At 45.1% G+C, this 23,391-nt stretch overlaps 1 non-coding gene and 1 pseudogene across 1 annotated transcript; both read right to left on the reverse strand.

The window, feature by feature from the left end:
- Nucleotides 1-21,877: 21,877 nt before the first annotated feature.
- On the reverse strand, nt 21,878-21,995 carry LOC123488536 (annotated as a pseudogene).
- Nucleotides 21,996-23,164: 1,169 nt separating this feature from the next.
- LOC123488535 lies at nt 23,165-23,283 on the reverse strand. The gene has a single exon (XR_006660164.1). It is a non-coding gene; the product is annotated as a 5S ribosomal RNA (ribosomal RNA).
- Between the last annotated feature and the right edge of the window lie 108 nt (nt 23,284-23,391).

Here is a 23,391-nt window from a genome sequence, read left to right on the forward strand (position 1 = left end):
ATGGACTTGTTCTCTGCGGTGACACTTGTGAACAGCGCTTCTGACTGCGTGAAGACAATGACATGCAAATTACATCGACAGCTATATGCCTCCATACATAGCAACAGAGAGTCATGGTAATTTGGAAACATTTGTGAATGTGGAATGAAAAACCTTCATAACCTGGTGTTGACATCATTTCATATTCTTTCATAATAATAATAATACATGATTACACTAATAATATGTATATGTTTTTTTACAAAATAACCCACTTAACAATACAGCCATTGAAAAGCCATTTTTAAATAAAGCTTACTTCGAATTTCCATAAAGGCAGTTAGCTACAGTACACATGACAGGTGACACTACTACATTGTTCCATCTCAAAGCAGCATCAGGAATGCCGATTGCGAACCCTGGGTGACCCTCAATTGTAATTGGGTGATTCCTCATGTCATCTCTGCTTTCCCCTTTCTCAAAATGCGGGAGAAGGGAGGAAAGGAAGATGGATACGGGGTTGATGACAATGATGATGTTCAACTGATAGTATTGAACAAAATATAAACGCCATATGCAACAATTTCAACAATTTTACTGAGTTACAGTTCAAATAAAGAAATCAGTTAATTGAATAAAATAATTAGGCCCTAATCTATGGATTTCACATGACTGGAAATACAGAAATGCATCTGTTGGTCACAGATACCTTTAAAAAAAGATAGAGGCGTGGATCAGAAAACCAGTCAGTATCTGGTGTGAACACCATTTGCCTCTTGCATCAGGCTGTTGATCAGGCTGTTGATTGTGGCCTGTAGAATGTTGTCCCACTCCTCTTCAATGGCTGTGCGAAGTTGCTGGATATTGGCAGGTACTGGAACACACTGTCGTACACGTCGATTCAGAGCATCCCAAACATGCTCAATGGATGACATTTATGGTGAGTTTGCAGGCAATGGAAGAACTGGGACATTTTCAGCTTCCAGGAATTGTGTACAGATCCTCGCGACATGGGGCTGTGCATTATCATGCTGAAACATGAGGTGAGGGCGGCGGATGAATGGCACGACAATGGCCCTCAGGATCTCAAGTCACGGTAACTATGTGCATTGAAATTGCCATCAATAAAATGCAATCGTGTTCGTTGTCCGTAGCTTATGCCTGCTCATACCATAACCCCACCACCACCATGGGGTGTTCACAACGTTGACATCAGCAAACCGCTCACCCACACAACCTCATACACGCTGTCTGCCATCTGCCCGGTACAGTGTAAACCGGGATTAATCTGTGAAAAGCACACTTCTCCAGCGTGCCAGTGGCCATCGAAGGTGAGCATTTGTCCACTGAAGTCGGTTACGATGCCGAACTACAGTCAGATCAAGACCCTGGTGAGGAGGTGGCTTATGGTAGAGAAATGAACATTAAATTCTCTGGCAACAGCTCTGGTGGACATTCCTGCAGTCAACATGCCAATTGCACTCTCCCTTAAAACTTGAGACATCTGTAGCATTGTGTTGTGTGACAAAACTGCACATTTTAGTGGCCTTTTCTTGTCTCCAGCACAAGGTGCACCTATGTAATGATCATGCTCTTTAATCAGCTTCTTGATATGCCACACCTGTCAGGTGGATGGATCATCTTGGCAAAGGTGAAATGCTCACTAACAGCGATGTAAACATATTTGTGCAAAACATTTGAGAGAAATAAGCGTTTTGTGCATATAGTCATTTCTGGGATCTATTATTTCAGCATACTACAGCATTTCATGCATGGTGGCTAGCTATGACAATCGGTTTGTATTGCTAGTATTGTATTGGTTGGGATAATTTTTCATTGTTTAACTAGCTAGCTAGCTAATTTACATGTCTAAACAAAGGACTCCACTTCGCCAGATGATTACATGATCTGCTTAGTAATATTATATATATCTCAAAAAATCATTTGCATTGCTAGTTATAGCCTAATGTTAGCTAGATAGCTAAAATGGAACCTAGTTGGTTAGCTTTAGCTACCTGCAGATTCATACTACAGCATTTCATGCGTCGTGGCTAGCTATGGCAATTGGTTTGTATTCCTAGTACTGTATAGATTGGGATAATGGTTCATTGTTTTGCTAGCTAGCTATCTAGCTAATTTACATATCTAAACAAAAGACTCCACTTTGCCCAATGATTACATGACCCATCAAGTTAGCCAGGTGTGTCTGGGGGTGATTACGCCCATCTATTGTATTTCATGAACATGTGAACAGGTCTAGACAATAGAGACCCATCCACTTAGCTAGATGTCAATTTAGAGAATTGTGTCTGGGTAAGCCTCATCTTTTATTGCTAAAATATTTGTAACTGGAATTTGTTTTTCAGCATCAATAGAACACGCCTGACTCTCCTCCACAAGTCATACAAGAAGAATGGTCTAATTCAAAAATAGATGGCCCAAGCAAGCGCAGGTTACACCTGAAGCATGAGGACTTGCAGCGAGTTATGAACTTCATCAACAACTATGCAGAGGATAATGCAATAGTATTACCAGGACGCCACCCAGGACACAAACACTTTGGTGGAAAGCTGCTGCCATCTCATGTGACAAAAATAGCGGTGTGGCGTCTCTACAAGGAATCAATGACAACACTTGTAAAGTATGTAAAGCATAAACAAACCCTTTTTTATTATTGCATTTACCGGCAACATGATTGGCACTATTTTTATTGATCTTACATTATTTGTGTATTTTCCAGAGGTACGTGCAGTCGGGCTGTCTTCCTTCAAGACTCTGTGGTGACAATTGCTACCCCACGTCTCAAGCACTAAGCCCAGGACAGACCTGTGCTGGCAGTGCAAGAGGAACAACTATCAGGTCTTCAGATCTGCCAATCTGAAAAAACAAGAGCAGCATCTCCTGCTTGTTCAAAGTGAGCAGTCTGTCTACCAGAAGATGGTTGCTGACTACATGACCACCTGTCAAGACCTGTAGTTGTCTCTGAGGTGCCCTACTGACCCAGCAAGCAAAGACATCAGGATGCATTACAGCTTTAACAGGACAGGTTCCACTCAGAACAGGCCTCACCATGGTCGACCAAAGAAGTTGAGTGCACGTGCTCAGCGTCATATCCAGAGGATGTCTTTGGGAAATAGACATATGAGTGCTGCCAGCATTGCTGCAGAGGTTGAAGGGGTGGGGGTCAGCCTGTCAGTGCTCAGACCATACGCCGCACACTGCATCAAATTGGTCTGCATGGCTGTCGTCCCAGAAGGAAGCCTCTTCTAAAGATGATGCACAAGAAAGCCCGCAAACAGTTTGCTGAAGACAAGCAGACTAAGGACATGGATTACTGGAACCATGTCCTGTGGTCTGATGAGACCAAGATAAACTTATTTGGTTCAGATGGTGTCAAGCGTGTGTGGCGGCAACTAGGTGAGGAGTACAAGCATGGTGGTGGGAGTGTCATGGTCTGGGGCTGCATGAGTGCTGCCGGCACTGGGGAGTTACAGTTCATTGAGGGAACCATGAATGCCAACATGTACTGTGACATACTGAAGCAGGGCATGATCCCTTCCCTTCGGAGACTGGTCCGCAGGGCAGTATTCCAACATGATAACGACCCCAAACACACCTCCAAGACTACCATGTCACGATCGTCTGAAGAAGCGGACCAATACGCAGCGCGTGGAGTGAACATGATGACTTTATTTAATAAAGCAACCACAAAAAACAACAAATGACGATAGTGAAGTCCTCTGTAACACTGACAGAAACATGGAACAAAAACCCACAACCCCAAGGTGAAAACACACAGTATAAATATGGCTCCCAATCAGAGATAACGAGCCGACAGCTGACACTCGTTACCTCCGATTGGGAGTCATCAACCAAACATAGAAAAACAACCTAGACTAACCAACATAGAAATACACCCAAGTGAAATGAACAACCCTGGCTCAAAAAATAAAAGTCCATAGAGCCAGAGTGTCACAGTACCCCCCTAAAGGTGCGAACTCCCGGGCGCACCAGCATACAGTCTAGGGGAGGGTCTGGGTGGGCGTCTGTCTATGGTGGCGGCTCAGGCACTGGTCGTGGTCCCCACCCCACCATAGTCACTACCCGCTTGTGTAACCTCCTCCACATGACCACCCCCCAACTAAACCCCACAGGATTAAGGGGCAGCACTGGACTAAGAGGCATCACCAGACTCAGGGGCAGCACCGGACTAAGGGGCAGCACCGGGCTAAGGGGCAGCACCGGACTAAGGGGCAGCACCGGGCTAAGGGGCAGCACCGGACTAAGGGGCAGCACCGGCCTAAGAGGCAGCACCGGACTAAGGGGCAGCACCGGGCTAAGGGGCAGCACCGGACTAAGGGGCAGCACCGGGCTAAGGGGCAGCACCGGGCTAAGGAGCAGCACCGGGCTAAGGGGCAGTACCGGACTAAGGGGCAGCTCCGGACTGAATGGCGGATCCTGGCTGGCTGGCTCTGGCGGATCCTGGCTGGCTGGCGGATCCGGGCTGGACGGCTCTGGCGGATCCGGGCTGGACGGCTCTGGCGGATCCTGGCTGGACGGCTCTGGCGGATCCTGGCTGGACGGCTCTGGCGGATCCTGGCTGGACGGCTCTGGCGGATCCCTGGCTGGACGGCTCTGGCGGATCATGGCTGGACGGCTCTGGCGGATCCTGGCTGGACGGCCCTGGCGGATCCTGGCTGGACGGCTCTGGCGGATCCTGGCTGGACGGCTCTGGCGGATCATGGCTGGACGGCTCTGGCGGATCCTGGCTGGACGGCTCTGGCGGATCCTGGCTGAACGGCTCTGGCGGATCCTGGCTGGCGGCTCTGGCGGATCCTGGCTGGACGGCTCTGGCGGATCCTGGCTGGACGGCTCTGGCGGATCCTGGCTGGACGGCTCTGGCGGATCCTGGCTGGACGGCCCTGGCGGATCCTGGCTGGACGGCTCTGGCGGATCCTGGCTGGACGGCTCTTGGCTGGCTGACGGATCTGGCTGCTCATGGCTGGCTGACGGATCTGGCTGCTCGTGGCTGGCTGACGGATCTGGCTGCTCATGGCTGGCTGACGGATCTAGCTGCTCATGGCTGGCTGACGGATCTGGCTGCTCATGGCTGGCTGACGGATCTGGCTGCTCATGGCTGGCTGACGGATCTGGCTGCTCATGGCTGGCTGACCGGTGCTGGCTGGGCGGCTGGCGGTGGAGGCGGACCCCAGCCTCGGAGAGTGGTCATCACCTCCCGCAGGACGGTTCCCATCTGCAGGAGCTGCTCTTGCTGGACCCGAACCTGGGCTTCCAGTCTTGTACGGGCTGCGTCGGCTCCTGCTGATTCCATCGCTGGTGTATGATTCTGTCTGGCGGAAGGCTCTAACGGCTCCTGTCTGGTGGAAGGCTCTAGCGGCTCCCGGTCTGGCGGACGGCTCTGAAGGCTCATGGCAGACGGGGCGGCTTTGCAGGCTCAGTACAGACGGGCGGCTTATGCAGCGCTTGGCAGACGGGCAGTTCAGGCGCCATAGGGCAGACGGGCAGTACAGGCGCCGTTGAGCAGACGGGCAGTTCAGGCGCCCAAGCCATGTGCCCCCCAAAAAATTTTTTGGGTTGCCTCCCGTCCTTCCGACGATGGCCCTGCTGCTGTCGTTGCTCCTCTCCTGCCAGGTTCTCCCCCTTCATCGCCCTCCGGTACCGGACGGCCTCCTCCTGCGTTATCTGTCCCCAACCGAGGAGGACATCCACCAGCGTTTTCTCCTTACCCGGCGCTTCCTCCCCAAGAAATGTTTCGGTAGTACTCCCGGGCTTCCAGCCTTGCCTCCGTGCTTCCGCCTCATACCACCTCCTCTCTGCTTTAGCTGCCTCCAGCTCTTCACGAGGGCGGTGATATTCCTCCGGTTGTGCCCAAGGACCCTTTCCAGCCCGTATCTCCTCCCATGTCCACGAATCCTTTGGAGGCGTCCATAAATCCTGTGTAGGTAGGTCCTGTTGCCGTTTGTTACGCTGCTTGGTCCTCTTGTGGTGGGTTTTTCTGTCACGATCGTCTGAAGAAGCGGACCAATACGCAGCGCGTGGAGTGAACATGATGACTTTATTTAATAAAGCAACCACAAAAAACAACAAATGACGATAGTGAAGTCCTCTGTAACACTGACAGAAACATGGAACAAAAACCCACAACCCCAAGGTGAAAACACACAGTATAAATATGGCTCCCAATCAGAGATAACGAGCCGACAGCTGACACTCGTTACCTCCGATTGGGAGTCATCAACCAAACATAGAAAAAACAACCTAGACTAACCAACATAGAAATACACCCAAGTGAAATGAACAACCCTGGCTCAAAAAATAAAAGTCCATAGAGCCAGAGTGTCACATACCACTGCCTTGCTAAAGAAGCTGAGGGTAAAGATGATGGACTGGCCAAGCATGTCTCCAGACCTAAACCCTATTGAGCATCTGTGGGGCATCCTCAAACGGAAGGTGGAAGAGTGCAAGGTCTCTAACATCCACCAGCTCCGTGATGTCGTCATGGAGGAGTGGAAGAGGACTCCAGTGGCAACCTGTGAAGCTCTGGCGAACTCCATGCCCAAGAGGGTTAAGGCAGTGCTGGAAAATGATGGTGGCCACACAAAATATTGACACTTTGGGCCCAATTTGGACATTTTCACTTAGGGGTGTACTCACTTTTGTTGCCAGCGGTTTAGACATTAATGGCTGTGTGCTGTGTTATTTTGAGGGGACAGCAAATGTACACTGTTATACAAGCTGTACACTCACTACTTTACATTGTAGCAAAGTGTCATTTCTTCAGTGAAAAGATATACTCAAATATTTACAAAAATGTAGATACTGTATATGTACACTGATTTATTTCAGCTTCAGAAGTTGACATACTTGTGGGAGGTGCTTCAGGAAGCATGGGGTGAAATCTCTTCAGATTACCTCAACAAATTGACAACTAGAATGCCAAAGGTCTGCAAGGCTGTAATTGCTGCAAATGGAGGATTCTTTGACAAAAGCAAAGTTTGAAGGACACAATTATTATTTCAATTAAAGATCATTATTTCTAACCTTGTCAATGACTACATTTCCTATTCATTTTGCTATATTTCCTATTCAAACTCATTTCATGTATGTTTTCATGGAAAACAAGGACATTTCTAAGTGACCCCAAACTTTTGAACGGTAGTGTGTGTATATATATATTTGCGAGGAAAAAATACATATGGGGGATTGGAAGTGATGCAGGCAATTACATTGATGGAAGTTACAATCTATCTGCAATATTAAAGCTGATCTACCCCCAAAATAAAAAATAAAAAATAAAATAACAGAAACACAGCATGGTAGCAATACCACATGGCGACACAACATGGCAGCAGCACAACATGGTAGCAGCACAAAACATGGTACAAACATTATTGGGCACAGACAACCCCACGAAGGCAAGAAGGTAGAGGTAAAAATTCATCACGGAAAGCAGCCACAACTGTCAGTAAGAGTGTTCTTGATTGAGTCTTTGAATGAAGATATGGAGATAAAGCTGTCCAGTTTGAATGTTTTTTGAAGCTCAATCCAGTTGCTAGCTGCAGCAAACTGAAAAGAGGAGCGACCCAGGGATGTGTGTGCTTTGGGGAACTTTAACAGAATGTGACTGACAGAATGGGTGTTGTATGTGGAGGCTGAGGGCTGCAGTATGTGTCTCAGATAAGGGGGAGTGAGGCCTAAGAGGGTTTTCTAAATAAGCATCAACCAGTGGGTCTTGTGATGGGTATACAGATATGACCAGTTTACAGAGGAGTGTAGAGTGCAGTGATGTGTCCTATAAGGAGCATTGGTGGCAAATCTGATGGCCGAATGGTAAAGAACATCTAGCCACTCGAGAGCACCCTAACCTGCTTATCTATAAATTACGTGCCCGTAATCTAGCATTGGAAGGATGGTCATCTGAATCAGGGTTAGTTTGGCAGCTGGGGTGAAAGAGGAGTGATTACGACAGAGGAAACCAAGTCTAGATTTAACGTTAGCCTGCAGCTTTGATATGTGCTGAGAGAAGGATAGTGTACCATCTAGCCATACTCCCAAGTACTTGTATGAGTTGAATACCTCAAGCTCTAAACCCTCAGAGGTAGTAATCACACCGGTAGGGAGAGGGGCATTCTTCTTACCAAACCGCATTACCTTTGTTTTGGAGGTATTCAGAACAAGGTTAAGGGCAGAGAAAGCTTGTTGGACACTTAGAAAGCTTTGTAGTAGAGCATTTAACACAAAATCCGGGGAGGGGCCAGCTGAGTATAAGACTGTATCATCTTCATGTAAATGGATGAGAGAGCATCCTACTACCTGAGCTATGTTGTTGATGTAAATTGAGAAGAGCGTGGGGCCTAGGATCGAGCCTTGGGGTACTCTCTTGGTGACAGGCAGTGGCTGAGACAGCAGATGTTCTGACTTTATACACTCCACTCTTTGAGAGACGTAGTTAGCAAACCAGGCCAAAGACCCCTAAGAGACACCAATACTCCTTAGTTGGCCCACAAGAATGGAATTGTCTACCGTATCAATAGCAGCACAACATTGCTTAGAATCAAGGGCACTGGTGACATCATTAAGGACCTTTAAGGTTGCAGTGACACATCCATAACCTGAGTGGAAACCAGATTGCATACCAGAGAGAATACTATAGACATCAAGAAAGCCAGTCAGTTGATTATTGACAAGTTTTTCCAACACTTTTTGATAAACAGGGCAGAATATTATATTAATGAGTGTGGTGGAGTGCATCCGGGGAATGAGAAAACATAACTGTGGCTTGGGCATTGCCAACCCAAAATCCTATGTTGCCCACCCAATTGATTATGCCAGAATCATGTTAAACGGTTAAAATAGCAGTAAGAAAGCTTTGAAACAGACAGAAAATGTCTGGCTGCCCACCCAATCATCCTGAAGCGGCCCTAGGAATCACACAATTTATTGTTTATTGTGAATTATGTTAATGGTTGGCTGAGAAAAAAACGGGACATTGATATATACTTTCACTTTGATAACACTGTTTCATTCAACAACAATAAGAGCATTAGAGCAGAGAGGCATGTACACTAGTATTTGGTTTATGTCACGAGTGCTGAAGGTGGGTGTGGTGCAGGAATCAAGCGCAGGACGCAGAAACAAAGTCCAAAAGACTTTAGTGAAATATTCACGTAGTACACGAGCACAACAGGCCCGGAGGCGAAATAAAGGCGCACACAGGCATCAAACAAAAGGCACACTAACATGTGCGAAAACCTCTCCAAAACAACGGAGGGAAACACGTAGCACAGAACACCAAACAGAAGCGTAATCACACACAACACCTGACACACACAACGAGAACTAAATAGGACACTAATGAGCACTAACTAGAAACAGGTGTACAACATCAAGACAAAACCAAACGAACATGAAACATACAACGATGGCAGCTAGTACTCCGGGGACGACGACCGCTGAAACCTTAACAAACACCCTATCTATTTTTGTGACTATGTACCATTTGGTTTTGAAGTAGGCTATTGTAAGAGAGAAGGGTGAATTTGTGGCCTGCAATTTGGGGCGTTATTGCATATGGGCATTCCTCAATCTGCAGGAACCCCTCTTTATACTTCTATTGGCCATTTTTAAACTAGGACTCCGCTACACAGGCAGGAGGCAGGGGCAGTCCAGTACAGTAGGTGGCGGTAATGCACCATAACATTGGATGCCAACCGCCGATAAACCCCACAGAAGAAGAGCTTGATATGTCAATGGTAGACAGTGTCCTTCGCCTTCGCCTGTCGAGCACTGTTTTCCCGCGGGAATGCCCACATGCAGGAACGGCGAATTGCGAGCCGCAATCACACTCTATTGTCGTAAGAAGTTTCAACATTACAACAACATGTCATAGGCTATTAAACAAGGACCTAACTGATGAAATGCGGCTGCTGTGTTAAAAAACGAATAGCTTTTTCTCTAATCTATTGATGATCAGATACTTCAGTTGTAACAAAACATAATTTTTTTGCATTGTTGGTTAAGGGCTTGTAAGTAATCATTTCACTGTAAGGGCTACACCTGTTGTATTCGAAGCATGGGCTACCGAGTGACGCAGCGGTCTAAGGCACTGCATCTCAGTGCTTGAGGCGTCATTACAGACCCCCTGGTTCGATTCCAGGCTGTATCACAACCGGCCGTGATTGGGAGTCCCATAGGGCAGTGCACAATTGGCCAAGCGTCGTCCGGGTTTGGCCGGTGTAGGCTGTCATTGTAAATAAGAATTTGTTCATAACTGACTTGCCTGGTAAAATAAAAATGTGCCAAATTTGATTTGATTTTAACTAGCTCAGTTGCGCTCACATTTTTTAGTTGATAAACAACTTTAGCAATGTTACAAACTTAGACTCCTCTTTTTTAACAATAGCCTATATAGAAATCAAAATGTCTCTGGGTAGGGTAGACGTAACATAGTAAACGTAAATCCAGGACACTCCAATTAGTATGATATGTTAAGTTTCTTATGGTATGTACAGTATTCATTTATGGATGTCCATCATCCATTTAGAATTATATGTTATGAATTACAATATTCGTACAATGTTATGAATTACAATTCGTACAATATGTTATGAATTACAATTCGTACAATATGTTATGAATTACAATATGTTGTGGCTAACGTTAGCTAGGTGGCTAATTTTAGCTAGGCTAGGAGTTAGGGGTTAAGGTTAGTGATAATGAAACCAGAAACATGTCTGTGAACATCCCAGATGCTAGATGGCACTGTCAGGGGAAACCTCAAGACGGGCTATATTTATAACGTGTTAGAAGTGCTGCTGCTTAGAGTCTGAGGGGTATGATGATGTGAGACTGCTGTGCTGAATTTTTACATGGCTATTGAAAGTGACTGTACCTGAATCCCAAATGACACCCTATTACCTAGATAGTGCACTACTTTTGACCAGAGCCCTAGGGTTCCATTCGTGAGGCAAGTTGTATCTGCAGCATTGGAATCCTCTGGTGCCCACACTGTAATGGAAAACTGTAATTTATACGGTAATTTGGATATTAACAGTAAAATACTCTGACATTTTTTATTGCAGCATACTGTAAGTTATGGCGCATTGTGGGAAAATATTGTGGGCAGGGAAAGAATTGTTGTGTTTCGTGGCATTTTTCAAATGTGAAAAAAGGGGGCCCTGGGGAAGAAAGGTTGGGAACCCCTACTCTACAAGTGCAAGTGATATATAACACCAAATATTCATTGATATGCTGTAATGTGTAAACACATTATCTAACAGCCACCCTGCTTGCACCAATCTCTTGTAATTACAGTAAAATACTGTGAAATACAAACCCCCTCCCCTCAATGAATTTCATTCATTCAGATTATGGTGGCATTTACTTTTGTACAGTATAATACAATAAATGTACTTGCTTTGATACCATAACTAGATTATATTACAGTAGATTACAGTAGTATGAAATACAGAGATTTACTTTCAGTGCCTTGCAAAAGTATTCATCCCCCTTGGCGTTTTTCCTATTTTACAACCTGTAATTTAAATGAATTTTTATTTGGATTTCATGTAATGGACATACACAAAATAGTCAAAATTGGTGAAGTGAAATGAAAAAAAAGATGTTGATTCAAAGAATTCTAAAAAATTAATAACGGAAAAGTGGTGCGTGCATATATATTCACCCCCTTTGCTATGAAGCCCCTAAATAACATCAGGTGAAACCAATTACCTTCAGAAGTCACATAATAAGTTAAATAAAGTCCACCTGTGTGCAATCTAAGTGTCACATGATCTCAGTATGTATATACACCTGTTCTGAAAGGCCCCAGTGTCTGCAACTCCACCAAGCAAGGGGCACCACCAAGCAAGCCGCACCATTAAAACCAAGTGGCTCTCCAAACAGGTCAGGGACAAAGTTGTGGAGATGTACAGATCAGGGTTGGGTTATAAAAAAATATCAGAAACTTTGAACATCCCACGGAGCACCATTAAATCCATTATTAAAAAATGGAAAGAATATGGCACCACAACAAACCTGCCAAGAGAGGGCCGCCCACCAAAACTCACGGACCAAGCAAGGAGGGCATTAATCATAGAGGCAACAAAGAGACCAACGATAACCCTGAAGGAGCTGCAAAGCTCCACAGCGGAGATTGGAGTACATGTCCATAGGACCACTATAAGCCGTACACTCCAAAGAGCTGGGCTTTACGGAAGAGTGGCCAGAAAAAAGCAGTTGCTTCAAGAAAGAAATAAGCAAACACATTTTGTGGTTGCCAAAAGGCATGTGGGAGACTCCCCAAACATATGGAAGAAGGTACTCTGATCAGATGAGACTAAAATCGAGGTTTTGGCCATCAAGGAAAACACTATGTCTGGCGCAAACCCAACACTTCTCATCACCCCGAGAACACCATCCCCACAGTGAAGCATGGTGGTGGCAGATTCATGCTGTGGGGATGGTTTTCATCGGCAGGGACTGGGAATCTGGTCAGAATTGAAGGAATGATGGATGGCGCTAAAGACAGGGGAAATTCTTGAGGGAAACCTGTTTAAGCCTTCCAGAGATTTGAGACTGGGATGGAGGTTCACATTCCAGCAGGACAATGACCCTAAGCATACTGCTAAAGTAACACTCGAGTGGTTTAAGGGGAAACATTAAAATGTCTTGGAATGGCCTAGTCAAATCCCAGACCTCAATCTAATTGAGAATCTGGTGTATTTATTTTTTATTTTTCATTCACCTTTATTTAACCAGGTAAACCAGTTGAGAACAAGTTCTCATTTACAACTGTGTCACGTACGTTGATGAATGGGTCAGACCAAGGCGCAGTGTGATATGCAAACATGTTTATTTGACTTATAAACACAACGACAAAACAAGAAACGAAACGTGAAGTCCAAGGTACACAAACAACATACCTCACACAAAACAAGATCCCACAACCCACTAGTGCCAATAGGCTGCCTAAGTATGGCCCCCAATCAGAGACAATGAGCGACAGCTGCCTCTGATTGGGAACATTTTACATTTACATTTTAGTCATTTAGCAGACGCTCTTATCCAGAGCGACTTACAGTTAGTGATTACATATTTTTTTATACTGGCCCCCGTGGGAATCGAACCCACAACCCTGGCGTTGCAAACATGCTCTATCAACTGAGCTACATCCCTGCCGGCCATTCCCTCCCCTACCCTAGACGACGCTGGGCCAATTGTGCGCCGCCCATGAGTCTCCCGGTCGCGGCCGGCTGCGACAGAGCCTGGATTCGAACCAGGATCTCTAGTGGCACAGTTAGCACTGCGATGCAGTGCCTTAGACCACTGCGCCACTCAGGAGCTCAACACCGGCCAACATAGAAATAGACATACTAGATTCTACAACAAGAACTAACACAACAAAGAATACACACAGCCTGAATCAACATATAAGCGTCCCCTGAGTCAGGGCGTGACAGTACCCCCCCCCCTCCCAAAGGTGCGGACTCCGACCGCACAGCATAAACATAAGAGGGTAGGGGCCGGGTGGGCATTCCGCCTCGGAGGCGGATCCGGCTCCGGGCGTGACAACCACCGATTCTCCGCCTCCCTGTTGCGCCCCTGGCTTGGTGCGAGGAGCAGGAACAGGCCGGGCCGGGCTGGCGACGCGCACCACTGGCTTGGTGCGAGGGGCAGGAACAGGCCGGGCCGGGCTGGCGACGCGCACCACTGGCTTGGTGCGAAGAACAGGAACAGGCCGGACCGGGCTGGCGACGCGCACCACTGGCTTGGTGCGAAGAACAGGAACAGGCCGGACCGGGCTGGTGACGCGCACCACTGGCTTGGTGCGAGGGACAGGAACAGGCCGGACCGGGCTGGCGACGCGCACCACTGGCTTGGTGCGAGGGGCAGGAACAGGCCGGGCCGGTGACGCGCACCACTAGCTCGGTGCGAGGGGCAGGAACAGGCCGGGCCGGGCTGATGACGCGCACCACTATCTTGGTGCGAGGGGCAGGAACAGGCCGGACCGGGCTGGCGTCGCACACCACTGGCTTGGTGCGAGGGGAAGGAACAGGCCGGGCCGGGCTGGCGACGCGCACCACTAGCTTGGTGCGAGGGGCAGGAACAGGTTGGGCCGGGCTGGCGACGCGCACCACTGGCTTGGTGCGAGGGTCAGGAACAGACGGGCCTGGCTGGCGACACGCACCACTAGCTTGGTGCGAGGGGCAGGAACAGGCCGGACCGGGCTGGCGACGCGCACCACTGGCTTGGTGCGAGGGACAGGAACAGGCCGGACCGGGCTGGCGACGCGCACCACTTGCTTGGTGAGGGGAGCAGGAATGGGCCGGACCGGACTAGCGACATGCACCACTTTCTTGGTGCGAGGAGCGGGACTGGGTTCCTTTATTAACCCCCGCTCCTTCTGCTGCCTAACCAGCTCCTCTCGCCGTGCCTCTACACTTTTCTTCTCCCTTTTAGCCTCCTGTAGCCTCGTCATCCACCCCGTGTGCCCCCCCCCCAAAAAATTATTGGGGTTGCCTCTCGGGTCTCCGTCGTTGGCACGGTTGGCGCCGTTTCACCTCTCCTGCCTGGGCATCTACAGTGGGGAAAAACAGTATTTAGTCAGCCACCAATTGTGCAAGTTCTCCCACTTAAAAAAAGATGAGAGAGGCCTGTAATTTTCATCATAGGTACAGGTGTATACAGTTGAAGTCGGAAGTTTACATACACCTTAGCCAAATACATTTAAACTCAGTTTTTCACAATTCCTGACATTTAATCCTAGTAAAAAATCCCTGTCTTAGGTCAGTTAGGATCACCACTTTATTTTAAGAATGTGAAATGTCAGAATAATAGTAGAAATAATGATTTATTTCAGATTTTATTTATTTCATCACATTCCCAGTGGGTCAGAAGTTTACATACACTCATTTAGTATTTGGTAGCATTGCCTTTCAGTTGTTTAACTTGGCTCAAACGTTTCTGGTAGCCTTCCACAAGCTTCCCACAATAAGTTGGGTGAATTTTGGCCCATTCCTCCTGACAGAGCTGGTGTAACTGAGTCAGGTTTGTAGGCCTCCTTGGTCGCACACGCTTTTTCAGTTCTGCCCACACATTTTCTATAGGATTGAGGTCAGGGCTTTGTGATGGCCACTCCAATACCTTGACTTTGTTCTCCTTAAGCCATTTTGCCACAACTTTGGAAGTATGGTTGGGGTCATTGTCCATTTGGAAGACCCATTTGCGACCAAGCTTTAACTTCCTGACTGATGTCTTGAGATGTTGCTTCAATATATCCACATAATTTTCCTTCCTCATGATGCCATCTATTTTGTGAAGTGCACCAGTCCCTCCTGCAGCAAAGCACCCACACAGCATGATGCTGCCACCCCCGTGCTTCACGGTTGGGATGGTGTTCTTCGGCTTGCAATTTACCCCCTTTTTCCTCCAAACATAACGATGGTCATTATGGTCAAACAGTTCTATTTTTGTTTCATCAAACCAGAGGACATTTCTCCAAAAAGTACGATCTTTGTCCCCATGTGCAGTTGCAAACCATAGTCTGGCTTTTTTATGGTTGTTTTGGAGCAGTGGCTTCTTCCTTGCTGAGCGGCCTTTCAGGTTATGTCGATATAGGACTAGTTTTACTGTTGATATAGATACTTTTGTACATGTTTCCTCCAGCATCTTCACAGGGTCCTTTGCTGTTGTTCTGGGATTGATTTGCACTTTTTGAACCAAAGTACGTTCATCTCTGGGAGACAGAACGCATCTCCTTCCTGAGCTGTATGACAGCTGTGTGGTCCCATGGTGTTTATACTTGTGTACAATTGTTTGTACAGATGAACGTGGTACCTTCAGGCATTTGGAAATTGCTCCCAAGGATGAACCAGACTTGTGGAGGTCTACCATTTTGTTTCTGAGGTCATGGTTGATTTCTTTTGATTTTCCCATGATGTCAAACAAAGAGGCACTGAGTTTGAAGGTATGCCTTGAAATACATTACAGTTACACCTCCAATTGACTCAAATGATGTCAATTAGCCTATCAGAAGCTTCTAAAGCCATGATAACATAATAATAATATGCCATTTAGCAGACCCTTTTATCCAAAGCGACTTACAGTCATGCGTGCATACATTTTTGTGTATGGGTGGTCCCGGGGATCGAACCCACTACCTTGGCGTTACAAGCGCCGTGCTCTACCAGCTGAGCTACAGAATTTTCCAAGCTGTTTAAAGGCACAGTCAACTTAGTGTATGGAAACTTCTGACCCACTGGAATTGTGATACAGTGAATTATAAGTGAAATAATCTGTCTGTAAACAATTGTTGGACATAGAAGCACATAGAAGATGTCCTAACCGACTTGCCAAAACTATAGTTTGTTAACAAGAAATTTGTGGAGTGGTTGAAAAACAAGTTTTAATGACTCCAACCTAAGTGTATGTAATCTTCCGACTTCAACTGTATATACTGAGATCATGTGACACTTAGATTGCACACAGGTGGACTTTATTTAACAAATTATGTGACTTCTGAAGGTAATTGGTTGCATCAGATCTTATTTAGGGGCTTCATAGCAAAGGGGGTGAATACATATGCACGCACAACTTTTCCGTTATTTATTTTGTTGAATTTTTTGAAACAAGTAATTTTTTTCATTTCCCTTCACCAATTTTGACTATTTTGTGTATGTCCATTACATGAAATCCTAATTAGAATCCATTTAAATTTGAATTTGAATACAACAAAATAGGAAAAACTGCCTAGGTGAATTAATACTTTTGCAAGGCACTGTAACTCCTCACAGGCCATACGACTGCGCTATCGATCTCCTGACGGGCGCCATGCCCACATGAGTGCAATTGTTTTCCTTGTCCCTGCCGGAGACACTGGCAATGAGGAAGTATATCGACGAGGCACTCGTCAAGGGTCTCATCTGCCCCCTCTACCTCACCGCGGGCGCGGGCTTCTTCTTCGTGGGCAAAAAGGACGGTGGGCAGCGGCCGTGCATTGATTACCAGGCGCTCAATGACATCACGGTTAAGAACCGCTACCCACTCCCCCTGACGGCATTCGAGTCATTGCAGGGAGCCCGGGTCTTCACCAAGCTGGACTTACGAAATGTTGCCAATGCGCCTGCGGTGTACATTTACTAGTTAGCTAGCACTGTAGTGGCATCTAATATAGGATACTTGTATCAGCTGTTATAGATTAATTTCATGACGATGAGCTCCTACATGTGCTCCAGTATTAAAGTTGCCCTCCAGTGGCCGCCACATCTGGAACTCCAAGACGGACAGATAGACACACACACACATACACACACAGTGTGAGAGCTGGGTAAAATAGAATAACGCAAAACAAATGTTGCTATTCATAGGTTGCACCTCCGTCACTGGGTTACATCATGCCATTGTTATGAACGTTCTCAAGCCGCCCACTGGCGCCTTAGTGGTGTGATAAATGGAAGCTAATGGCTGTTTAGTCTAAATAACACTATAGTGGCCTGGAAATATGATGGCATTGCTAAAGTAGGCAAATGTTTAGTAGGAAACAACTTTGCCATCATTATCATGTCGTCAAATGGATGGCAACGTTGTCATTAGCTAACAAAGTTAATCAAAAATAGCTATCAATGCTAATGTTAGCTAGCTAGCTAAAATCGGTGGTCTCCCCTAAATCTTAGCTATCTAGCTAGCTAACGTTATACTGCACCTAAAGTCAATCTGATGACATCAAAATGATGAAAATATGTTTTCCTACTAATTATTTGCCTCATTTTGCAATGTCATTGTATTTCCAAGCCACTCTAATGCACTTTTTATGAAATCATGTGTTCATTGACAATGCATTGAATAGAATACTCGATCAGTCGAACATGCTTCTCAGATAGGGGCTTGCTTGTTCCTGAGAATAGCCATTGCTAACTACCATAGTGACCCCTCAGTCGCTAATTTCAGCGCATTATTCATATATTTTGCTTGCTAGTTGTTGGCTGTGCTAGAAATGAAATAATAATTTTGTTTCAGTGCACCTTCCAAATGTGAAATTACAAGACAAAAAGGACACTTAGCTAGCTAAGCTGTTCCTCTATGTCGTCTTTCTTGTTTGTGAAGGTAAGGTAGCTAGCTGGCTAATGTCATTCCCAGAGACTTCCACACAAATGCGCACTCCATTGGGGACTTGAATATGAAGTAAACACCTGACTGTGTTATGAGTCACCACATATCCCACTTGGATGCGTTTAAGATTAATTTGTATCCATAAAGCTTCCCATGTCAGCCTAGATCAAGAAGGAGTAATGCTATGTCAAGGAGGTCCAATTGTTTTTTCCGTCTGTAGAGCCTTAGAGAACTCAGAATTCTCTGCAATGTATGTAAAGTATTGACAACACCATCTATATTGCTCAATGACACTAATATTTCCCAATGCCTCAAAAATAAAAGTTGATCAACTCAAGCAAACCGGCCATAATGTCAACCTGTGCATGAGAGGAAGCCAAGATTGCCGAGTAGCCTATGCTAATGTTTCGGCATAATAAAGCTATTTCTCATAATAACTTGCAACCAGATTATTTCATAATAACAACATATTTCTCATTATAACGTTAAATAGCTCAGCATCCTTAAGCTATTGGGTGTCAGTCAGAGTTATTTAACAGTATATTTAGTGAATGGGCAAGCTAAGGATGTTGATGTAAGTCATAATATTAGGAAAAGTGTATTTGATGGTTTTCATTTCTGCAGCTAGCTTGGCTGGCTAGCTGTTTCGGTAGCTACTGGCTGGCTAGCTAGCTGAGACCGAAGAGATGAGAGAAAATTTTTCTGACTGAAGCACATATCTTCTGACAGTTACACAGTGCCCCCTAACTAGATATTTAACCCTGTTTAAAATGGACAATGTTGAGGTGGTAGAACTGACAATGAAATTAATCATAGTGGTCATATAACCTATTCCATTCTACATGTAAACATGCTTGGCTCATGGCAGGTAGCCTAGAGGTTGGAGCGCTGGGCCAGTAACTGAAAGGTCGCTGGTTTGAATACCGAAGCTGAAAAATGTGTCAATGTGTCCATGACCAAGGCAGATAACAACACATTTCACTGCATTTATCCGTTATATGTTCTTTAATCTTTTTGGTATTTCCATATACAGTACCAGTCAAATGTTTGGACACACCTGCTCATTCCAGGGTTTTTCTTTATTTTTACTATTTTTTACATTGTAAAATAATAGTGAAGATGCCAAACTATGAAATAACACATATGGAATCATGTGGTAACCAAAAAAGTGTTAAACAAATCAAAATATATTATAGATTTGAGATTCTTCAAATAGCCACCCTTTGCCTTGATGACAACTTTGCACACTCTTGGCATTCTCTCAACCAGCTTCATGAGGTAGTCACCTGGAATGCATTTCAATTAACAGTTGCGCCTTCTTAAAAGCTAATTTGTGGGATTTCTTTCCTTCTTAATGTGTTTGAGCCAATCAGTTGATAGCCCTATTTGGTAAAATACCAAGTCCATATTATGGCAAGAACAGCTCAAATAAGCAAAGACAGTCCATCATTACTTTAAGGTCAGTCAATACGGAATATGTCAAGAACATTTTTACATTTTAGTCATTTAGCAGACGCTCTTATCCAGAGCGACTTACAGGAGCAATTAGGGTTAAGTACCTTGCTCAAGGGCACATCGACAGATTTTTCACCTAATCGGCTCGGGGATTAGAACCAGCGACCTTTCGGTTACTGGCACAACACTCTTAACCACTAAGCTACCTGCCGCCCCAAGAACTTTTAACGTTTCTTCAAGTGCAGTCACAAAAACCTTCATGCGCTATGATGAAACTGGCTGTCATGAGGACCGCCATAGGAAAGGAAGACCCAGAGTTACCTCTGCTGCAGAGGAAAAGTTCATTAGAGTTACCAGCCTCAGAAATTGCATCCCAAATAAATGCTTCACAGTTCAAGTCACAGATGTCTCAACATCAACTTTTCAGAGGGGACTGTGTGAATTAGGTCTTCATGGTCAAATTGCTGCAAAGAAACCACTACTAAAGGACACCAATAAGAAGAAGAGACCTGCTTGGGCAAAGTAACACGACCAATGGACATTGGAGATTTTTGGTTCCAACCACCGTGTCTTTGTGAGACGCAGAGTAGGTGAATGGATGATCTCCGCTGTGTGGTTCCCACCGTAAAGCATGGAGGAGGAGGTGTTATGGTGTGGGGGTGATTTGCTGGTGACACTGTCTGTGATTTATTTAGAATTCAAGGCACACTTAACCAGCATGGCTACCACAGCATTCTACAGCGATACACCATCCCATCAGGTTTGGGCTTAGTGGGATTATCATTTGTCTTTCAACAGGACAATGACCCAACACACCTCCAGGCTGTGTAAGGGCTATTTTACCAAGAAGGAGAGTGATGGAGTAATACATTAGATGACCTGGCCTCCACAATCACAATATTTGAGTCTTGTTGGGGGGGAGAGGGCATATCCTATGTTGATTTATGACAAGTTCATTGACTAGGGCCCTATAAAATAGGCGTTGCGGACCGAATCACGGAATCCAGACATTAAACCGAAATTCAACAATATTCAAACATTTATTGAACTTAGTAAGAAATCAACTAAATCTATTCAACTTGTTAGAAAACGCATTCATTTGCCCAAGTCAATCATAAGACATGAACAAAATGCATCAGTGATTCGTATTTCCATGAACTTTCTGAAACGGAACAGGAATGCCCCTGTCTGTGTGCATGTGTGCGGTGCGCGCGTATATCTACACTTTCTGTAGCCGTTAGCGATGATGCTAATGATAACCTTCTTCTGGTAGGGAAGGAATGGCTTTCCCCAAAACCTTCGCAAGTAAATGTTAACTACAAAGTAGACTATGCCTGCATGGCAGAATTATACCGTGATCATTTGCATCACTCCAGTGGCCATTTGTTCTACAGCAACACCGCTTAACCAAACAAAGGTCTCTTCCTGGTGCACGCTTGCATTTAAGGGTAACTACACCCCAAAATCTAAATGTCTTACATTTTTCCCAGACCTCACAAATGGTCACCTGATAGGGTTTAAACATTGTTGTGGACATAGAACATCCAATTGTGCTGTTTTGCTATTAAAAAGGTGTACTTTTGAGAGCGAGAACCTGCCAAAACAGGGACAAACGGTCAACGGGGAAATCTAAACGGAGAAAAGGGAACTTGGGAATTAACGGAATCAGGCAAAACATTGAAGGGATTTTATAGTGCCCTAATGGACTACAGACATTGACTGTCTCCTAGACTAAAAACAAAGGCTGCATGTACTGCCTATATTTTGAGGGAAACGCACTGTCCATTATTTGATTTGATCAGGGCAGGGCAGCACACACAAACTGCATTTAGTCCAATAACAATCCATGATATTATTAGGGTGATAAATAAAAGGCAGTTGCTCCATGACACAAGAGCACGCTCTACTGGGACAAAAGCTTACAGCACCTGGTATTCCCAGGCGGTCTCCCATCCAAGTACTAACCAGGCCCGACCCTGCTTAGCTTCCGAGATCGGACGAGATCGGGCGTATTTTTTTATTTTTTTTTATTTAAATTAACCCATCATATTTTTAGCTTATATTTTTTACATATCATAGCTTCATATTTCACATCACATCTTCACATCTCTAGCTTCACAGCTTATTTTTACATATCATAGCTTCATATTTCACATCTCATAGCTTCACAGCTTATTTTTTTTACATATCATAGCTTCATATTTCACATCACATCTTCACAGCTTATTTTTTCCATATCATAGCTTCATATTTCACATCTTCACATCTCAGCCTATAACGCAGATTATCAGTCCACGTCATAGCTTCTTACATGCTTTTACAGCAACTGGTATTCAAGGTGGTCCCCCATCCAAGTACTAACCAGCCCTAAACCTGCTTAGCTTCCGAGATCTGACGAGATCGGGCGTATTCAGGCTGGTATGGCCGTAAGCGCAGGGAACAACTCTTGGTACACTATATAAAGTCAATGTGTCACTCACTCTGAAAGGGACACAGAAACGTATCCGCTTTGTGACACAAACTGAAGAAGCTCAACCCTTGCTTACATTTCCATAAATATATATATATATATATATATATATATATATATTTTAGTCTTGTGGGGGAGAGGGCATATCCTATGTTGATTTATGACAAGTTCATTGACTAGGGCCCTATAAAATAGGCGTTGCGGACCGAATCACGGAATCCAGACATTAAACCGAAATTCAACAATATTCAAACATTTATTGAACTTAGTAAGAAATCAACTAAATCTATTCAACTTGTTAGAAAACGCATTCATTTGCCCAAGTCAATCATAAGACATGAACAAAATGCATCAGTGATTCGTATTTCCATGAACTTTCTGAAACGGCACAGGAATGCCCCTGTCTGTGTGCATGTGTGCGGTGCGCGCGATGTCTACACTTTCTGTAGCCGTTAGCGATGATGCTAATGATAACCTTCTTCTGGTAGGGAAGGAATGGCTTTCCCCAAAACCTTCGCAAGTAAATGTTAACTACAAAGTAGACTATGCCTGCCTGGCAGAATTATACCGTGATCATTTGCATCACTCCAGTGGCCATTTGTTCTACAGCAACACCGCTTAACCAAACAAAGGTCTCTTCCTGGTGCCACTTGCATTTAAGGGTAACTACACCCCAAAATCTAAATGTCTTACATTTTTTCCAGACCTCACAAATGGTCACCTGATAGGGTTTAAACATTGTTGTGGACATAGAACATCCAATTGTGCTGTTTTGCTATTAAAAAGGTGTACTTTTGAGAGCGAAAACCTGCCAAAACCGGGACAAACGGTCAACGGGGAAATCTAAACGGAGAAAAGGGAACTTGGGAATTAACGGAATCAGGCAAAACATTGAAGGGATTTTATAGTGCCCTAATGGACTACAGACATTGACTGTCTCCTAGACTAAAAACAAAGGCTGCATGTCTTGCCTATATTTTGAGGGAAACGCACTGTCCATTATTTGATTTGATCAGGGCAGGGCAGCACACACAAACTGCATTTAGTCCAATAACAATCCATGATATTATTAGGGTGATAAATAAAAGGCAGTTGCTCCATGACACAAGAGCACGCTCTACTGGGACAAAAAGCTTACAGCACCTGGTATTCCCAGGCGGTCTCCCATCCAAGTACTAACCAGGCCCGACCCGGCTTAGCTTCCGAGATCAGACGAGATCGGGCGTATTCAGGCTGTTATGGCCGTAAGCAAGGGACCAACTCTTGGTACACTATATAAAGTCAATGTGTCACTCACTCTGAAAGGGACACAGAAACGTATCCACTTTGTGACACAAACTGAAGAAGCTCAACCCTTG

This window comes from Coregonus clupeaformis, unplaced genomic scaffold (assembly GCF_020615455.1).
Source record: "Coregonus clupeaformis isolate EN_2021a unplaced genomic scaffold, ASM2061545v1 scaf2375, whole genome shotgun sequence".
NCBI lineage: Eukaryota > Metazoa > Chordata > Actinopteri > Salmoniformes > Salmonidae > Coregonus > Coregonus clupeaformis.